Source organism: Hemicordylus capensis, chromosome 1 (assembly GCF_027244095.1).
Source record: "Hemicordylus capensis ecotype Gifberg chromosome 1, rHemCap1.1.pri, whole genome shotgun sequence".
NCBI classification, from domain to species: domain Eukaryota; kingdom Metazoa; phylum Chordata; class Lepidosauria; order Squamata; family Cordylidae; genus Hemicordylus; species Hemicordylus capensis.
In genome coordinates this window covers 52,738,990-52,758,271 of record NC_069657.1, presented here as the reverse complement: position 1 = coordinate 52,758,271, position 19,282 = coordinate 52,738,990, and the positions used below count along the sequence as shown (strand labels likewise).

Below are 19,282 nucleotides of genomic sequence, written 5' to 3'. Positions count from 1 at the left end.
TTCTTTTGGCCTCCCTTCCTTGTTTATAGTCTAGGTGTGCTAGTAACAGGCCTGGAAACTTGTTGGGCATCAAGTAATATCTGTACTTTGAGGCCTCCTCTACTTTTGATCCTTCTTTACTCCCCTGGGAAATACACCTGTGCCCAGCTTGTGTGTTCACCCATGCTTTCAAACAAAGCCATTTAAAAAGTTTGTTTCATCCTTCTAATTTTAAATGTCAAGAAAGGGAAGTGTTTTTATTCAGTAGTTCACACTTGATAAACACTCCTTGCTGATTTTTCCTAGCACCCAAGGGTAATTGTACAATCCAGGAAAGGTGCACTTGTACAACACTGCTGGCATTTGACAGTGTTTTGGCTAAAAGGGACTGGAGCAGGCAGTGTGGAAATGTGAAGCCAAGAGAGAGATACCTGTAGTTATTCAAACTGAAGATTACTCTGAATTTAAAATTTCACCCTGATTTCTAACATCCAGAAAAAAACCTAGTAGTCTTAAATTTTGGTAATTGTAGTGGTTTTGTCTAATACATTACAAATAGAGTATATTCTATAACATAGCACAGTGGCTTGCAACAGGGGTTACTAGTACCCCAGGGGGGTACTTGAAGGGCTCCCAGGGAGTACTTGGACTCTCCATGCTGTAGCCACACTCTTGGTTTCCTATCTGTTGCCATTAATTTGAATAAGACTGCTTATGAGCAGCTTATTGTTGATGTGAGCCAATGACTGGAGTAGCCTGTCTCCCTAACAGTAAGATTTTCATTTGTGGGGTGTGTGTATGTATGTATGAGTGTATATATGGAGAGGGAGAGGGAGATACGGAGATGGAGATGGAGGTGTGTGTGTACATACACACACCCCACATGACACAAATGAGACTTAACAACATAAATGAGTCTTACAATTATGGAGACAGGCTACTCCAATTGTTGGCTCACATCACACACATACACATATGCTTACACTGTGTGTGTGTATATATATATATATACACACACACACACATTCCTTCACTCTCTTTCTCTCATATGTTAGTTATGAGATGGACTACTCCAGTCACTGGCTTGCATCCCGATTAAGTTGCTCATAAGCATCTTATTGAAATTAATGGGACAAGTTCACTTGTCCCATTAATTTCAGTGGGAGTACTCATGAGTTTAAGCCAGTGACTGGAGTAGTTTGTCGTGTAACTGAAACATTTAAGTTTGTGGGTGCATATATGTACACACACTAAGATCTCTTTGGGGTACCTGAACTGAAGGTTTGCAACAGAAGGGGCATACTTGTTAAAATAAAAAAAGCTGGGAACCTCTGACATAGCACATACCTACATTTGCTACAGTTAGTATGCAAATTGAAATAAGAGCCCCCTCTTCTCTGGAAACGTTTAAAAAGGCACTGAAGACACGTTTATTCACCCAGACTTTTAATTAAATTTACAGTATCTCATACAGCACAGGAGGAGGCAATGGTAAACCCCTCCTGTATTCTCCCAAAGAAAACCACAGGGCTCTGTGGGTGCCAGGAGTCAAAATCAACTTGACGGCACACCTTACCTTATTAATACTTTTAATGTTGGGTTTTAAATGATTTAAATGTTTTATTCATTTTTAGTTTTGTTTGATTTGTGTTGTTTTTGATGTACACTGCCCAGAGATGCAGGTTTGGGGTGGCATATAAATATGTTTACTAAATAAATAAATGTGTATTCTAAGAGGCCTGAGATGGCATCTGAAGACACATGATGTAGTCACATTGCTGAGGCTAAGTCTGGTGTGTAGGTCTCGGTCTGGTGTGTACCTGGATCGAAAACCACTAGGGAACTTTGTGCATGTCTTCAGCTCCTTAGAGGAAATGTTGGGAATATGTAATAAATACATGATTTCTAGAGAGGTAGCTATATGATCAATACAACAAATATTTATATGCTGCTTTTCAACAAAAGTTCCCCAAGCCGTTTACATTTAGATAAGTAAATAAATAAAATGGCTCCCTATCCCCAAAGGGCTCACAATCTAAAAAACAAACAAGATAGTCATCAGTAGGGCCTGTTAGGGGTGTGTTTGCTGGATCGGTTCGAGCAAACCGGACAGGCAGTGGCCGCAGGTGTGTGTGGGGGGGGGAGGGTGGCAGCCGCAAGGAGGCTTCCCTTAGGGTAGATCGGGTGGGAGGAGAATCATTTAGTATTTTAAAAGCCCTATTGGTAGGGGGACCGGTGGCGACTCCCCCACCCACCCCCACCAGCCTCCCCCAGAATAGCCGGGGCTGGCAGCGGTTTGGGCCTTCTCCAGCCCAGTTTGGGCCACTGTGCATGCCATTGTAGTGATCTCTGTGCATGTGTGGAAATCACTAAAAGAGCCTCCACGCACGCGCAGAGGCCCAACCTGGGCTGCCGTCAGCCCTGGCTACTCTGGGGGAGGCTGGCGCGAGGGGGGGATCCCCTGCCACTCCCCCCCACGGCCACCGCCGCTGCCACCAATGGGGCTTGTAAGTACTAAATGACTCTCCTTCCTCTTGCCAGCTCTACCCTTAGGAAAGCCCCCCTCCCCCATTACTGGTAAAGGGGAATCCTCACCAGAAAAGGTTCTGAAAAGGTTCAGCGTTCAAACTGGACTGAGTCCAGTTTGACTGGAACCAAAACCAAGTTGGGTCCGTTTGAATCCTGTTTGAATTGAATTGTCAGTTTGAATCCTGTTCGCACATCCCTGGGGTCTGTTCTCCCCCTGCGAAAGAAAGAAAATCAGCACTTTTAAAAGGTGCCTTTTTTGCTTAGTTAGCGGGGGACAGTTAGCTGTGTTGGCGTGTTGCAGCAAAAACTGCAAAAAGTCTTGCAGCAGCTTAAAATCAAATGTATTCCAGGTGTTTGGTAGTCCATGAAAGCTTATGCTGTAATTTAAGATGTTACAAGATTGTTTTCTTTTAAAAATATATGTTTGTCTCGCATTTTGTTGGATGTTAAAATCCAACTTCAAACACTTTTTTTCAAAAGCAGTTGAGGTACTACAAACAGCTCAACACTTTACAGCTCTTTTAAACCATTTCATTTATTACTATTACAATTTATGTTTGTTTTTAGAATGTGACAATCTGGATACAGTAAATATTTTGGCATAAGAAAAAGTATGAAAAGTGCACAACTTATTCCATTGCCAATTATTTCTGTCTGTGAGAGAAAAGTAAACATAACATTTTATAACTCTACATTCTTGGCTCCATCTCTAAAGCAGTTTTTCTTTTCTTTTCTTTTATTAGTCCCCAGGTACTTTATGTGTCTATGTTTGTACTTAACCATACATTATGAAAAAGGATATAGGTCCACACCTATATCCTTGTGAAACGGAATTTCTTATTTCATTATGCTGTTTAAAGGGACAGTGTATAAAACTTGCACATCTGCACATATTAGCACACTGTTTATTATTGTTAAAACAAACTGTGGTTAAATTAAAATGCCAACAGAAGTATTTGAGAGTGGGATATAAGAGGAGTTGTATCTTTATTGGTAAGATTTTATTTGTGGCCCAAGTTGTTTCTGCCTCTCATTTTGGCTTACTCCGTTTTTGTTCTGTTAACGTCTAGCAGCTAGCTAAAATTTAAGTGTGTGTTTCTAGAAGAAATGATGGCCACAAACATACCTGTACAAAATACAGTAATATCTCTTTCATTACCAGTTATGTCTGATAATCATCCTGGAAAGGACTAAAATTCATAAATCTACTTGACGATCAGGAATGTATGCCTTGAAGGTTGGCAGGTTTGGCTTTTTTAAAGCCAAACTTTGGGTTACGGCCCATTTGACCCACGAGTATACCCCTTAGGTTCTGGCAACCTATTTTGGAATAATAAAAATATTATTTTATGTTTTCCTTTCTTTAAGGGTAGCACTTAGGGGAGGTTTACTCCAAAACAAAGTATTAAAAATGAAACCAAAAAGGTGCAGTTCACTCTCCTGAGTGTCTATTGCCACTAGATGGAGCTATGTGCCAACAGTGGGTCTCTAAAAGCCATGACTTAGAATCACGTATTTCACTTATGTTTCATAGAAATAAGTGAGACTGTCTTCTAGAGAACATGTTTGGAATTGCAGTGCAGGTCTATTGTTTGACCAAGAGAGACTATTTGAGCCAAATATTTCAAAATTATATTTTGTACAGGTTATGTGAGTGTATAAACACAATTGCCAGTGTTTATGTGCACATGCAAAAGAAAAGGCTTAGAGGATGTGCAGAGATTGACAGCACAAATGGGGAATTCAGTGCATTGCCAGTGAATATGCATAACCTCCAGCATAGTTGGAGATCATACACATAAACTGACAGACTAAGCAGGTATTGCATATTCATTTTAACTGGAAATGTACAAAATCTCTTGGTGTCACTTGGAAACTAAGCATATTGACTGAGCAATGCATGAAATTCCATCACTTTTGTACATTCTTCAAGCTTCCATAATGAAAGCATACAATTGAAATGCTCTACGGTCTGCCTACCTACAGGGTTGCTGTGGGGTAGGGATGTGCATGCTCAAAGCGTCCGCACATGCGGGGGCAGCATCTGCATGGTCAACATGGTGTTGTTGACCATGCAAAGGGTGCCCAAGCATGTGCTGACGCATTGTGCATGCTGATGGCATGAAGGGCTTTTGGGAACGTGTGCCTCCCCAGCAGGAAGCTGGAAGGGGTGGCGGAGAGCAGGCACCTGCTCTCCTTTTGCTTAAAACTCCCTACCCAGTTGCCCTGGGAGTGCTCAAACTGCACTTCGAACCATGTTTTGAGCACATCCCTACTGTAGGGAATAACCATGTAGACTGCTCTGGACTCATTAGAAGAAGAGCTAGATATAAATGTAGAAATAAAATAAAAACCACAATAAAAATAGATAATGAAAACAGCACAGCACAAGATTAAAATTAAGATGCAGAAGGACCCAATCAGCTATTAAAAGCCTTAAAGTGAGCCCCACCGCCCATTGAGGTAGTCTGGAGAGGTCCATCTGCAGTTGCCACCAGCTCAGCTGGTGGCCACACGGGGACGGGCCTTCTCGGTTGCTGCCCCGAGACTGTGTAATGCACTAGGGATGTGCCCGAAACCATTCCGGCAGCGGCAGGAGTGTTACCTTAAGGGTGGGTGAGGATGCAGTTACCCCTCCCACCGCATTTCTCCCACCGGTGCTCCGTTGTACCAAAGTCCCTTGAGGCGGCAGCATACCTCCCTGCCACCCCGTTGCCCTCATTGGCCGGAAGTGACCAGAAGTACCAGGCACACCCTTAAGGGAACGCCGCCGCCGCCACCAGAACAGCCTGGTGGCCGAAACGTGGCTGTTGCTGGGCTCTGCCTTATGTTTCTTTTTAGACTGAGAGCCCTTTGGGGACAGGGAACTATCTTATTTCTCTATTATTTATTTCTCTATGTAAACAGCTTTGAGAACTTTGGTTGAAGAGTGGTGTATAATAGGAATATGCATGAACCTTTTACGGGCCTCCAAAAGGTTCAGAAGACCAGCAGTTTGATCAGTTCGAAGGTGGGGAATAACGGGAGGGTGCACTTAGCCGCCCGCCATGTTTCCCCCGCCGGCACTGCAGTGTAACAGTGTTGGTGAGGTGGCAGTGTACCTCCCTGCTGCCCCATTGCCTCCTTCGACCGGAAGTGACCAGAAGTACCAGGTGCGTGTGCGCATGCACCCAACATGTACATGTGCACTGGGTACTTCCGGTCTGAGGAGGCAACGGGACAGCAGGGCAGTATGCGGGAAACATTGGGGAGGGGTTAAGTGCATCCTCCCCAGTTCTTAAAAGTATTCACCTTCCACCCTCGAGCTGCCCCCCACCGGTTCTGTGTACAGCCCTAGTGAATAAATGTTGTAAAGGGAATAAAGAAAAGCCCCTTCCACCCTCCACAATGACCATCACTGAATCCAGTAATTTTGTCAAGCTTATTGTCTGTTGCATACATTTTTGGGCTGGCTCCTAGATCCAAGAAAATTAGTCAAGGTCTGGTTTAGTCAAAAGAAAGTATGCATGGGATTACGTGCAGATTTTTGAAGTTCCATTGCTAATCTATTGTATATATAGCTTGAGTCCAGGCTATTTAAGAGAGTGCCTCCTTTATCATGAACCCTGCCGCCTTTTACGATCTTCTGGAGAGGTTTGGTTACAGTTGCCACCAACATGTCTGGTGCCAACTCAGGACCGGGTTTTCTTTTTGGCTGCCCCAGGGCTTTGGAATATGCTCCCTGCTGAAATTAGAGTATCTTCTCTGTTTTCAGGAAGACTCTCGTGTTCTCACAAGCTTTTAATTAGAATTATTAATTTAAATAATTTTAATAATTTTTATATTGTTTTTATTGTGTTTTATGTATTTTAATCTGTGATTTTTAATATTAAAATTTGTACACTGCCTAGAGTGTACATATCAGGCAGTATTAAAATATGATAAATAATAAATAATTTATTTGCACGAAATAAAATAGCAAATTTTGTATACACAATCCCACCTGAAAATAGCTGAATGCATTACTGCTTACACTGGAATATGCTCAGTGAAAAGTTTAAGCAATTCTTTTGGTATTTTTTAGAAGAAATTCTGAACATCACGCAAAACGTTTTGCATGGACAATCCTGCCACTTAAATTAACTGAATGCACTGCTTTTACACCAGAATATGCAGAATAAAAGGTTTAATTGTTTTATTTTTTAGAATAAATTTTGAATATAATAATCATACTTTATCTGTTGTTCTCAACAGATTTTTAACATTCAATAATTCACAAACAATATCATGCCCTAGAGAAGCACAACATTTTTTCTCAGATTCAAATTTGACCATATGTGGTATGGTAATTACCCAATAAAATGAATAATATTTGAAGTTGGAATCCTACAAATTTAAAACTGTTCTTTTTCTTCCGTTTTGCAAGCATATTAATAACAAACTCTATTACATATATTTCATTTCTTGAACTTGCTAATAAGTGTAATTGATATTTAAAAATGACTTTGCCTGGTCAATAACAGGCCTCACGTATTAATATGTAAAGCCCTACTGTTTTTGAAGTCTGTTTATTATTTACTATTTTTTAAAGATTTTAGCATTGCAGCAATTTATATCTTATAGCATGTAACTTTCAACACTATCTCATTGATTTTAACCCTACCGTGACTCTCTAGCTACATGCTACTGTTTTGGCAATTTTATGGCTCCTTTATCTGTTTTTACAGACATTCATAGTTCTTAATCTTCTAGTAATTTCATAGTAGCCTTACAGTCATTATGCTAATAGGCACAGATTCTATCGCTTTTGGTTGCTTTTAGTATAACCTGTTACATGCTCCTTTTACCTTGTGCTGGTCTGATACCGTAATAAAGACTGATGGAATTTGTAATAAAAGAAAACTTCTTAGAATTGAGACTTCTGTAGTTTTTGTCTGTCTTGCACAATCTAGGTAACCCAGATTCGACTAGCACTATTGTAGTGTAATTATGCTGCTGAGCAATATCTGATACCCTAGAAGAAGGGTGTAAAGTTTATTTTCAAAGGTTATGGATTACTTGAGTCATGTCATTGTACAGCACACGGAACAGGAATCTGCAGAAGCCTTTTGCTGATATTTATGCAAGTATAAACGAACACATTCAAGCTTCAAGGAACGGTGTTAAATGTAAGGCAGGGAAAGGTAATGTTTTGACATTTGTCAAAGTGATTGAACAAAACAAGTTAGAATTCTGTTGAAATAGTACCTTTTCCTTGTTCGGTCTGTCTTTGATGGATGAAAATAAATTTGAGCTTCTTACCTGGATATTATTGGTTTTCAGAGATTAGCCATATAGATTCCTCCCCACCCCCTTCATTTGAACTTGGTAGTATTGCACAACAATTTTAATAGGCAGGATTTAAGAGTAGTAAAAAAATAATTGTTTGACAGTCACAGTATTTGAATGTCTGAGTTTGAATTGTTTTTTTAATACTTGCGGTGGTTTCTAAATCTCTCCCTTTCCCCCACAATTTCCTCCACAAGTCCAGCAAGCAGTCAGTAACTATGGATGGGATGCAGCTTTCTAGCCACTAGGCCACCTGACCTCCCTCCACTACAGCTGAAGTGGTATGGTCCATTCTACCACTTCATTTTGCTACATGTGTACACCAGGTCTGGGTCATTTACCAATGCCCAATATAATGAGTTTGGAACTTTAGCTTGCACACATCTTCCTTCAGGGCACATTTATCTTGGAATGCAAACTATGACTTATTTTGCGGAAGCCTTTTTCATATATTAAAACACTTAGGCTAGGATCCAATTGACCATGAGCAGTCTCTCATTTGTGGAAGGAGGAGGAGAGGATGAATTGTCTCCTTTGCTAAGCAGGGTTCACCTTGATTTTCATTTGGATGGGTGACTACATGTAAGTGCTATAAGATATTTCTCTTTGGAAATGGGGCCATAGATAGCTCAGTGGAAGAGCATTTGCATGCTTGCATGCAGAAGGACCCAGCTTCATTAATATATCCACGTAGGGCTGTGAGAGATTCCTGCCTTAATGCTTGGAGAGCACCTGCCAGTCAGTGTGAACAGAACTGAGCTAGCTGGACTAATGGTCTGACTTGGTACAAGGCAGCTTCCTATGTTCCTACGTTCCACACCTCCCTTCCTATCTGCAGACTTTTAAAAGCTGCTTGTGAGATCTGGGAGACCTCTGGAATGGCATGGGATGAGACAGGACCAGTGTTGGTGACTGACATCATGGAGTATTCCAAAGCCCATTCCTCAGCACAGGACCCACTGCCAGCTCCTGAAGTCCTTTGCCTTTGCTGTGCCTCCTGACTATTGTTGGCACTGAATGTGACATGAAGGGGTTGTACAGGAGGACCTTGTTGCTTGCAGATCCAGCATCCACGGTTTTGTGTATCTGTGCTTGGGTGAATGGCATCCAGTCTTGGTATACGTGAGGAAAAAATGGGTTTTAAAAGGGCTAGATCCGTGGATCAGGGGTGGCCAGAAATGACCTCCAAGGTCATTTCCAGCCGCTGTTTGGTGCTCTAAAGCCGTTTTGTGGCTTCTTTCCAAAGAAACACCCCCCGCTCCAAACCCTGTAATTTAAAGCAAATAAATAAATAAATGGCAGAATTGAGCCTCTTGTGGGGCATTGCTGGACCTGCAGAGCATGGTAGGGCACTTTTACCTGACTTTATTTCTTATTTTTCCCTGTTTGGGGGCCAATTTTTGCCTCTTCAGAACCTAACCCCCAATATATAGGTATTCACATTTTTGGTATCCACAGCACTAGCTGAGAATGGAACCCACTTAAATACCGGGATTTTCCTATACATGAATTAGCATAAATTGGAGTTTTCTTCCCTTGTACAAGTGGAAGTTCTTTCCGCTTCAGCTATTGCCTATAGGATCCCAGTCTTCTGATGATACCCAGGAGTACCCAGGAGTACCCAAGAGTAATTTCTCTGAGATTGTTGGCCAAGTCTAACTTAGTTTTTCATGTACGGTAATTTTTTAAAGGGTAGCAGTTTGGAACCTGTGGGTCCAAGCAGTTTATTCTAACTGATTTACTGTCTCTTGGACAGTATTTATTTTTAATTATTTGCTGATATAGACATTTTATACCCACAATCTTCTATCCCTTTTCTTGTTGCTGAGTGGTGATGTCTTGCTGACCAAATCAGGGTGTAACTACTGCAAGTGATGAGTTTTGAATAAATTATGATGCTTGTCTTATTATTAAAAATATTTATACCACCTTTCCATTCACAGAACCCACAAAATGGCTAAAATAATTTAAAATACATCAGATCAATTTAAAAAACTCTCATTAAATACAATAAAATCAAGGAGTTAAACTGTCTCCACAGAAATACAAACCATAAAAGCACCCCCACCCCGTGTCCCAAAGACCTACCAAAACAAGAATGCTTTTACATGGTGAAAGACCATCAGAGATGGGGCAAGATAGGTTTCCTGCAGAAGCCAGTTTCATAGCTTGAGTTCAGCCATGGAGAAGGTTGGCTCTCCTATCTTCACCAAATGCATCTCTAACGTTGGTAGAATGCAGCAGGAGGGCCTCTTCAGCAGATCTCAGTGTGCAGGCAGATTCATATGGAAGAAAGTGGCCCTTCAGGTAAACTGGTCCCAGACCACTTAGGACTTTACAAGTCAAAAAGGCACTTTAAATTGGACCCACAGATGGCTCAGGAGCCACTGCAGTTGTAGTAGCAAGGGAGTTGTGTGTGCTAAATAACTGGCTTCCATAGGAATCTAGCCACAGTATTCTCGACTAGTTGTGGTTTCCCAACTGTCTTCAAAGGCAACCTGTTGTAGGAATTCAGATGAGATGTAGCAGTAAGACTGATTACAGCCATTGACAGCAAAACATTACGCGTACAGTACAATGTTGTTAGACCGTGCATCATGTAGACCAGATCTACAGTCTCCAGGAACTGCCACAAACTGTGTGAGCAAAGGCACACCAGGGTTCAGGTACACACCCTCTGAAAACCTGTGGCTTCAACATGAATGCAACCACATCCAAGACAGGCCGTATTTCCAGTGCTCAGATTAGCACATTTATTGAATAGAAGCAATTCTGTCTTCTCAGGATTAAGTTTGTTCTTGTTCTTGGCAAGCTTGTTACTGACTGTAGGCTCAAGCAGGCCATTAACAGCTTCCCAGGCCTCTGATGGAAGAGAGAGGAGATGAATGGTGTCCACATGTTAGTGACACCATGATCTTAATCTCAGAGCAACCTGCCCCCCAGCAATTTAATGTAGATGTTCAACAACATGTGTTCAAGAGATAACTCTTTGGGACCCTTACTGACTCTTAGGAAAAAAAGAAGCTCACACAAAAAATCCCTTGTACATAGTTAGTGGTATCATCATTTGTGGAAACTGAATGTGAGGTGTAGCATAGCACATTCATATATAACAGCATATTTTGTAATACTTCATCCAAGTACATATGATGTGTTTATGCATATTTCAGGTTTGCTGAAATATTTAACATATTTCAGTTTTTTATCATTGGGCATCTGAGAGAAAGCAGTACCTATTTCTCCAGATGAAAACGATGAAAGCTGACAAGCTGTTGCATTATAATAAGGCACAGACCTCCACCATTATAGTGTAAGGACGTGTCCTTTTAATATTTATTTATTTATTTATTTATTTATTATTTATCATACTTTTACACCGCCCAAAACTTACGTCTCTGGGTGGCTTACAACAAGATTAAAAGTAAAACATTAATTAAAAACAAAAACAAAAAATTTAAAAGCAAGAAATTTAAAACACAATTTAAAATTTTAAAACAATATTCTAAAAACAACATTAAAACAGTCAAAACAATATCAGTTAAAAGTCTGGGTGAAGAAATGCCTCTTTAGAGACTTTTTAAAAGATGCCAGAGATGGGGAGGCTCTAGAAATTAAAGTGTACAGTTATGAGTTGCATGACTTGGGGCTTCTTTTTGATGGGATGAATGTAGAAAAATATACTCTGAAGATTTCTGGTTTTTTCAGATTTGAATTATTAATATTGAAGAGAGATTACAGTGCCTGCTTTTGTTATATTTAAATGGCAACAGTTGGAGCAAGCCTATTGTCTGAATAAGCTATGGTAAGATTCTACTGAGAAAAGCTTTAGTGGGTTCAAGGTAGTGGAAAAATTGCTTTCAGTACATCCTAGTAAAGATCCTGTTTAAAACAGACGACTCCCTGTCACATTCAGTAACACATCAGTCATCAGCCTCATTCTAATTCTTTAAGCTGAACGATTTCATTCAGGCTTGTAGCCTGTCTTGTCAAGCAACCAAGAGCTTCATAACTTTGCCATCAAGCATAGAATTATACCAGCTGTTCATAAATTGTTGAACTGCATTTTAATTTTAATTGTTTCTTCAGTGAACTAGTATGTGTGCGTGCACACACACATGCATTATTATTATTGTATTTATTGACTGCCATGAAGATCAGGAATTTTCTCCCTAATTATGAGATCTGGCCTGGTGTCAAGGATATTTTAAGACTCATGGAGTTCTTCTCTCAAAAATACTTTGACTGAATAATTCTTTATTTATTTGACTGCAGTGTATATGTCTATGTATATATTGCTGCAACAGCAAAAAGTGCAATTTATACTGACTTAGCTGGTGCTGGGGAAATGTAGTACACGCTGTTTCATGGAGTCCATGTAAAGCTGAATCTGACTCACAGAAACAACTTCATGGTAGGAAGTAAGCTCTTGATTTAATGTGTGCTTCTGCACACATTACTCCTATGGCACATTATTTCCCTCAGCCTTCAGGGTCTATCTGACTACCCCTTCACTTCCTGTTTCTTCTACAAAGAAGAAGTTCTACTTCTCTAGTCCCATTGTAAAACGTTAGACTAGATACTTGTGCTGATGTATGTAATAGCCAAAATGCCACCAGAATGGAAAGTTGGTAAGTAAATCCTGAATCTACCTTGCTGGATCCCTGCTTTCTGTAATATGCCATGCAACAGGGTTGAAGGATGTGCTGTGCTGCTATTACTACTAATATTTATGCACTGCTTTTCACAAAACATTCCCAAAATGGTTTATATTAACAAAAGGAACCATATGGAGAAGATGGCTCCCCTGTCCCCAAAGGGCTCAAGGTCTAAAACAAAACACAGAGTGAGAGGGCTTGATGGTGGGTGGCGGGGAAGGCAGCAGAAGCTCGTCTTCCCCGCAGATGATCTGGCTGCCATGTCTGGGTGGGTCAAGCACAGCCTTAACCTGGGCTAACTGCTCATGCACAAGCACTGGCTGCTCCCAGCCACCACTGGCACAGGATCATGCGCCCAGATAGTCTGGTGCTGCCCTAGGCAGCGCAGAGGTTGGGACACGTGGTCTTGGACCCCGGAAATCACACAGTGCACCGCATGAGTGTGTGGTGCATTGTGTGGACCACCACCCCTGGCAAAGGCCAGGAGCCCGCTCCTGTGCCAGTGGTGGCTGGGAGCAGCCAGTGCTTGTGCATGAGCAGTTAGCCCAGGTTAAGGCTGTGCTTGCACCTTTAACCTCAGCTAATCAGTGGGTTTGCCGCTGCAGTATTGGTGGGTACCACTGGGCTTCTCATGGGCAGCCAAGCCCAGGCTTAGCTGCCCTAGCCCAGTCTTGGCTGCTTGTGAGAACAGCCTCACCATCAATAGCCACTGGGGTTGGATAGGGCCAGTGGCTCTGCCCCTGCTTAATATAATGGGAATCACCACTTTGAAAGGTGCCTCTTGCCCAGCTAGCAGAGGTATGCATCTGCTGAAGATGGGGGCATGGTGGGACTGATTGACTCATATGGGCTATGATCCAACCAAAGCTGAACATTAAGTGAACTTGATTTTCAGGATAAGCTTATGCTTAAATTTCTCCCACTGAAATAAAGAGGATTTTGGCACCTGTTACTCTCTAGGTCATGTTGTGATTCTAGGTTACTTGTGTACCACCTGAAATATCTGCTGGTGTAGTGGCTTATTATCAGATCAAATCCCTTAGTGCAAACTTCCTAATAATGATCGTACAGCAAGGTACAGATCAAAATGTTTCATACTGTCTCCTCTCCTCCCGCCCTTAATCTAAATTGAAATAAATGTAGAAAGTGTTGCTTCTTGCCTTCTTACGGCATGTAAATTACCTGATGTTTCACTAGCTTGTGTGGGTTTCACTTTGAAAAAGCATAAGGGCAACTGATGTGTGGATCACAAATCTGTGTATGTTCAAGAGTTGAGAGAGTAGATTTGTATCATTTAAATGCAAGTTCATAAGCAGGGCTTAGAAACACCTAACGTTTTCTAGCCCAACCTCAGTGTAAATCAATATGACTCTTCCCCACCACCACCCGTCCCCCATCATTTACTAGTGCTATTGGTAGCTCCCCACTATAAACTACAGATTAATTTACAGATAGGTGTTTAATGTCTAGGTGTAGGAAAATTACAGATAGGTGTTTAGGGTTCCACAGATTAAATTATAGATAGGTGTGGTATAGGTGCTGGAGGAGTCTCTCATCATCGTCTCTGTTTCAGAGAAGATGCTCGTGATGCTCCTGTTCTTGCCAGGGCAAAAACAGAGAGAGGGGCTGTAATTCAGTGTTAAAGCCGTGCTTGTGCAGAAAGGTCCCAAATTCATGTCATCTCCAGATAAGCTTGGAAAAAGCCTGTGTCTGAAACTTGTAGAGCCACACAGTATTGAGCTAGATCAGGGCTGTACAACTTTGGCCCTCTTGGGACTACAAGTCCCATCATCCCTGACTATTGACCACTGTGGCTGGTGATGATGGGAATTGTAATCCAACAACAGCTGGAAGGTTGAAGTTTGCAGCCGTGAACTAGATGGAACAATGGTCTGACTCTGTACAAGGCAGATTCATAGGTTCAACTGTGCTGCATTTCTCCTACTGGAAACATGAAACTGCGCTTTGGTAGCTGTAGGTCTTGATACACTCTTAGCATTAGGGCCAGAAGGGGAGGGAGTACAGAAGAGCAAATTCTAACATGGCCAACAATAATTACCAGTTAGTATCCAGTTCTTTTTACAATGCAGATCTTCACTTTGTACTGTACATCCAAATTGTTAAAATGAGTCCTGAGAGGAATTAGGAATGCACAGTCATTTAATTAATTAGATCTGTCTTCAAATATTATATAGATGAGATTTTAATTGCACTGAATCCCTTGTAGAAGGAAGCAGTAGTATTGTCAGAGAACCAAAATCCTGTTGAGATAACTGGAAGGAGAATCCTAAATGTAATAAACCCCACTGATTTCAATCACATTTGCATCTGCAGAGTTGCTCTAATCCAGTGACTTGATTGCAGTTGTTGGAACTCAAGAGTTCACATGGGGCTATCATATTTGTAAGGACTTCCCTATTTATTTCAATAGAGGAGACAGCTCTTACACTCCCCCCCCCATTGTGGTCTTCATAGAGAACAATATACTGGGTAGAAAAAGCTTCTTGCATTAAAACTCGCACAAAAAGAATCCATGGTTTAAGACAATGGGCAGATTCAAGATGAGCAGGTTGACCTTGAGCCTGAGAGCTCACCCCCTCCCACCTACCACACTTGGGGAATTTTTCATTAAACCATTGCTCTGCTTGTTGTCGGGACCCAAGAGCAGTGGTTTACAAATCATTAAAGGAAATTGTTTTGCTCTGGTTTCCAGTCACTTGTAAACTAAATTTACACACATGGACAAATGTGTTGGTACCCCACCATGAAAAAAGAAGAACCCACCGTTGTCTCTGAAATAACTTGAAACTGACAAAAGTAATTGGCACCCATCATTGTTTATTCCACATTTAACAAAAATCGGACTTTGCTTTAGAGTTTTGATGCAACAGAATATTTCAAATAATAACACAAATGAAAATGGCATGGACAAAAATGACGGGACCCTTAACCTAATATTTTGTTGCTCAACCTTTAGAGGCAATCACTGCAAACAGGCAATTCCTGTAGCTCTCAATGAGACTTCTGCACCTGTCAACAGGTAGTTTGGCCCACTCTTCCTGAGCAAACTGCTCCATCTGTGTCAGGTTTAAAGGGTGCCTTCTCCAGACTGCATGTTTCAGTTCCTTCCATAGGTGTTCAATAGGAATCAAATCAGGGCTCATAGAAGGCCACTTCAGAATAGTGCAATGTTTTGTCCTTAGCCATTCTTGGGTGTTTTAGCTGTGTGTTTTGGGTCATGATCCTGTTGGAAGATCCATGACCTGCGACTGAGACAGAGCTTCCTGATACTGGCCAGTACATTTTGCTCTAGAATGTTTTGATAGTCTTGAGATTTCATTGTTCCCTGCACAGACTCAAGGCACCCCATGCCAGATGCAGCAAAGTAGCCCCAAAACATAACCGAGCCTCCTCCATGTTTCACAGTAGATATGGTGTTCTTTTCTTTGAAAGCTTCATTTTTTCGTCTGTGGACATAGAGCTGTTGTGACTTGCCAAAAAGCTCCAGTTTTGTCTCATCTGTCCAAAGGACATTCTCCCAGAAGCATTGTGGCTTGTCAATATGCATTTTAGCAAATTCCAGTCTGGCTTTTTTATGTTTTCCTTTCAACAGTGGAATCCTCCTAGATCTTCCATTGAGTCCACTGTCACTCAAAAAATGATGGATGGTGTGCTCAGACACTGATGGACCTTGACCTTGGATTTCAGCTTGTATTTCTTTGGAAGTTGTCCTTGGCTTTTTGTCTACCATTCTCACTATCCTGCCCATTCTGAGGCTGATTTTCCTCTTGCGGCTGCATCCAGGGAGATTGGCTACAGTCCCATGGACCTTGAACTTCTTAATAATATTTGCAACTGGGAATAATAGTTTACTCGGGAAACAATATTGACCTGCCTGTTCTAGATGGGGTCACATTTCCTCAGGAGGAACAGGTATGCAGTCTGGGAGTGCTTCTGGATTCACACCTCTCTCTGGTTTCTCAGGCTGAGGCAGTGGCCAGAAGCACTTTTTATCAGCTTCGGTTGATATGCCAGCTGTGTCCATTTCTTGAGATTCATGACCTCAGAACTGTAGTACATTTTCTGTTAACCTCCATACTTTATTACTGCGATGCGCTCTATGTGGGGCTGCCTTTGTACGTAGTCCAGAAACTACAATTAATACAGAACGCGGCAGTCAGGTTGGTTTCCGAGACATCTTGAAGAGACCATATTACTCCTATATTACAGGAGTTACACTGGCTGCCAATAGGTTTCTGGGCAAAATACAAAGTGCTGGTTATAACCTATAAAGCCCTAAACAGCTTAGGCCCATGGTATTTAAGAGCATCATCTTCTGCACTATCCCTATCTTCCACTGCGTTCGTCGAGGGAGGCCTGTCTGTGGCTACCTTCAAGTTGTTTGGTGGCCACTCAGGGATGAGCCTTCTCAGTTGTTGCTCCGAGACTTTGGAATGCACTTCCCGCTGACATAAGACTCTTCCCATCTCTAGCGGGTTTTAAAAAGATCTTTGAAGACTCATCTTTTTAACCAGGCCTTCTAGCTTTTGTAATTTTAAATATTGTAAACTGTTTTCATTTTAAGCAGCTTTTTGGAGTTTTAATTGATCTTAATGTTTTATTTATTTGTATTGTTGTTTTGTGATTGTGAACCGCCCTGAGACTTTGGTTTTCGGGCGGTATATAAATGTATTAAATAAATAATAAATAAATAAAACTGTTGTCGCAGGAACATCAAACTGCCTGGAGATGGCCTTAGAGCCTTTGCCTTTAACATGCTTGTCTATAACTTTATTTCCGATCTCCTCAGACAATTCTCTCCTTTGCTTTCTCTGGTCCATGTTCATTGTTGGACACAGAATGATACCAAACAGCAGAGTGACCACTTTTCTCCATTTAAATAGGTTGATTGACTGTCTGCACGATTGGATACATGTGTGATACTAATTAAAGAAAACAACTAATTTGAAAAAGCACTCTAATCCAGTTATTTATTATTTTTTCTGGGGTACCAACAAATGTGTCCAGGCCACTTTAGAATATCTTTGTAGAATAAGCAATACTTTATCTCTTTTCACACTTGCTTTGCTTTACTCGATGGCATATCAAAGGCATGCAGCTATACATAGGACAATTGCTTTTCATTTAATCGCTTTTCAGGAGACATAAAACACTTTTTAACAAATTTGTCCACATCTGTAAAGTGCAGTTCCTGGGTTCAGACAACATACCGAGCTATGGTGTAATCAAATTAGGATGTGCTATATTCTGAGCTAAGGGGAGGAGGGAGTGTGCAGATTCCTCATGGTTCCGTCATGACCCAGCAAACTACAGATATCTGAATTGGCTTAGTGTAGTAAGAATTTGTGTGTCAGAGAAGAGTTGTGTTCTTCTGAATAAAGATTTCTGCAGACCAGATTTGGTGTTTGATTTATATATTGGCTTGCTATTTGAGGAAGTCCATGTAGTTCTGTGTCTATCTGCAAAACTGAACTTACTGCTTCCAGCAGACATTGACTAAAGTATGTTTACCATAAGATCAGTAGGATGCAGGGGATAATGTTATGTTTAAATCCAGAAATAAATTGAGATGACGCACTACATCTTTAACTGGGTGGACTTGGACAAGTTGCTGAGTCACAGCATATTTGTTTCTCTAAAGCTTTTGGGTGGAAATAACTAGTTTTTAAAAAGCAATGAGGACAACTTGATTGATCTTTGAGGGCATATAAGCTCATCTGCAAAGTCTTAAATACTGTTCACATTCATTCTTTAGAGGGCCGAACATACATACTTTGGGAAAGGTTGAATGGCCTTCCATCAAAGGCAAACAGAAATTAAGGTTCACAGATATCGGGCTAGAAGTTTATTTCCTTGACTGCTAACTTCTGTTGTGCAAAATAGAAATGTAGAGACAGCTCCTGGAGAGGTGTTGATTACTGCCAGTTGCAAATATGGCCATACATTTAGGAATGCCACCTAAAGTCAAGCATGATGTCTGTATTATTCCTCATTAAACCTAATCTGCTATATAATAGCCCAGATCAGAAGAGCACATAGCCCTTGGATCATTGACATGCAACACAATAAATTTTCCCTTAATCTTTCTTTACATTGAAGCAAAACCTATTCCTCCCCCACCTCCACCTCTCTCATATCATTATGCTGTACATTTTGGTTTGTAAATGGGAAATGTGTTTCTTCAAAAATAATATTCCTTAAATCGATATTCTGAGAACATACCTAGAGCATGGTTAAAAATCAGCTGTATGGGGTTGAAGCCTTAGATAAAGTTAAAGCCTGAGTATATAAAAAATATATTAAAATGTCAAGATAATGAAAAGTCAGAAAATAAATTATAGCTGATATTAATTTTGAATTGTATTCAGACATAGAAATTTGTAGCATGGACACAAGCTGGTTACAGAGAGATAAAATTCAATTTTATTCTAGGATAATTGTTTTATGCATTTTACATTTATTTATAAGATTAGATAAAAGCTTGGAATTCTCAATATAAATCACAGTATGGTCTCGTTGGATGCCAAGGTCAGAGCATAAAAAAGCCCTTCACTTAGAAAACACATTACTTTTGAAGGAAATACAAAGTGAATAGATGAGATTGAAATCCATTACCCTCCTCATAATATGCACTCAAACTTCACCACAATGTGTAAAATGAAGCAGTTTGAATGTTGTAGATAAAAAGTGTATATGAAATGACAGTAGAACCATTCATCTCAATAACAGAAGGTTAATTACAATTTGCTGAGCTTGGTGCAACTCTTTCTAAGGCATCTTACAAAAAGTCG

At 40.8% G+C, this 19,282-nt stretch overlaps 1 protein-coding gene across 3 annotated transcripts in view; it reads left to right on the top strand.

The window, feature by feature from the left end:
- Positions 1-19,282, top strand: part of MIPOL1 (mirror-image polydactyly 1) — a 324,358-nt gene that overhangs the window by 5,171 nt on the left and 299,905 nt on the right. The gene's annotated exons all lie outside the window — the stretch shown is intronic.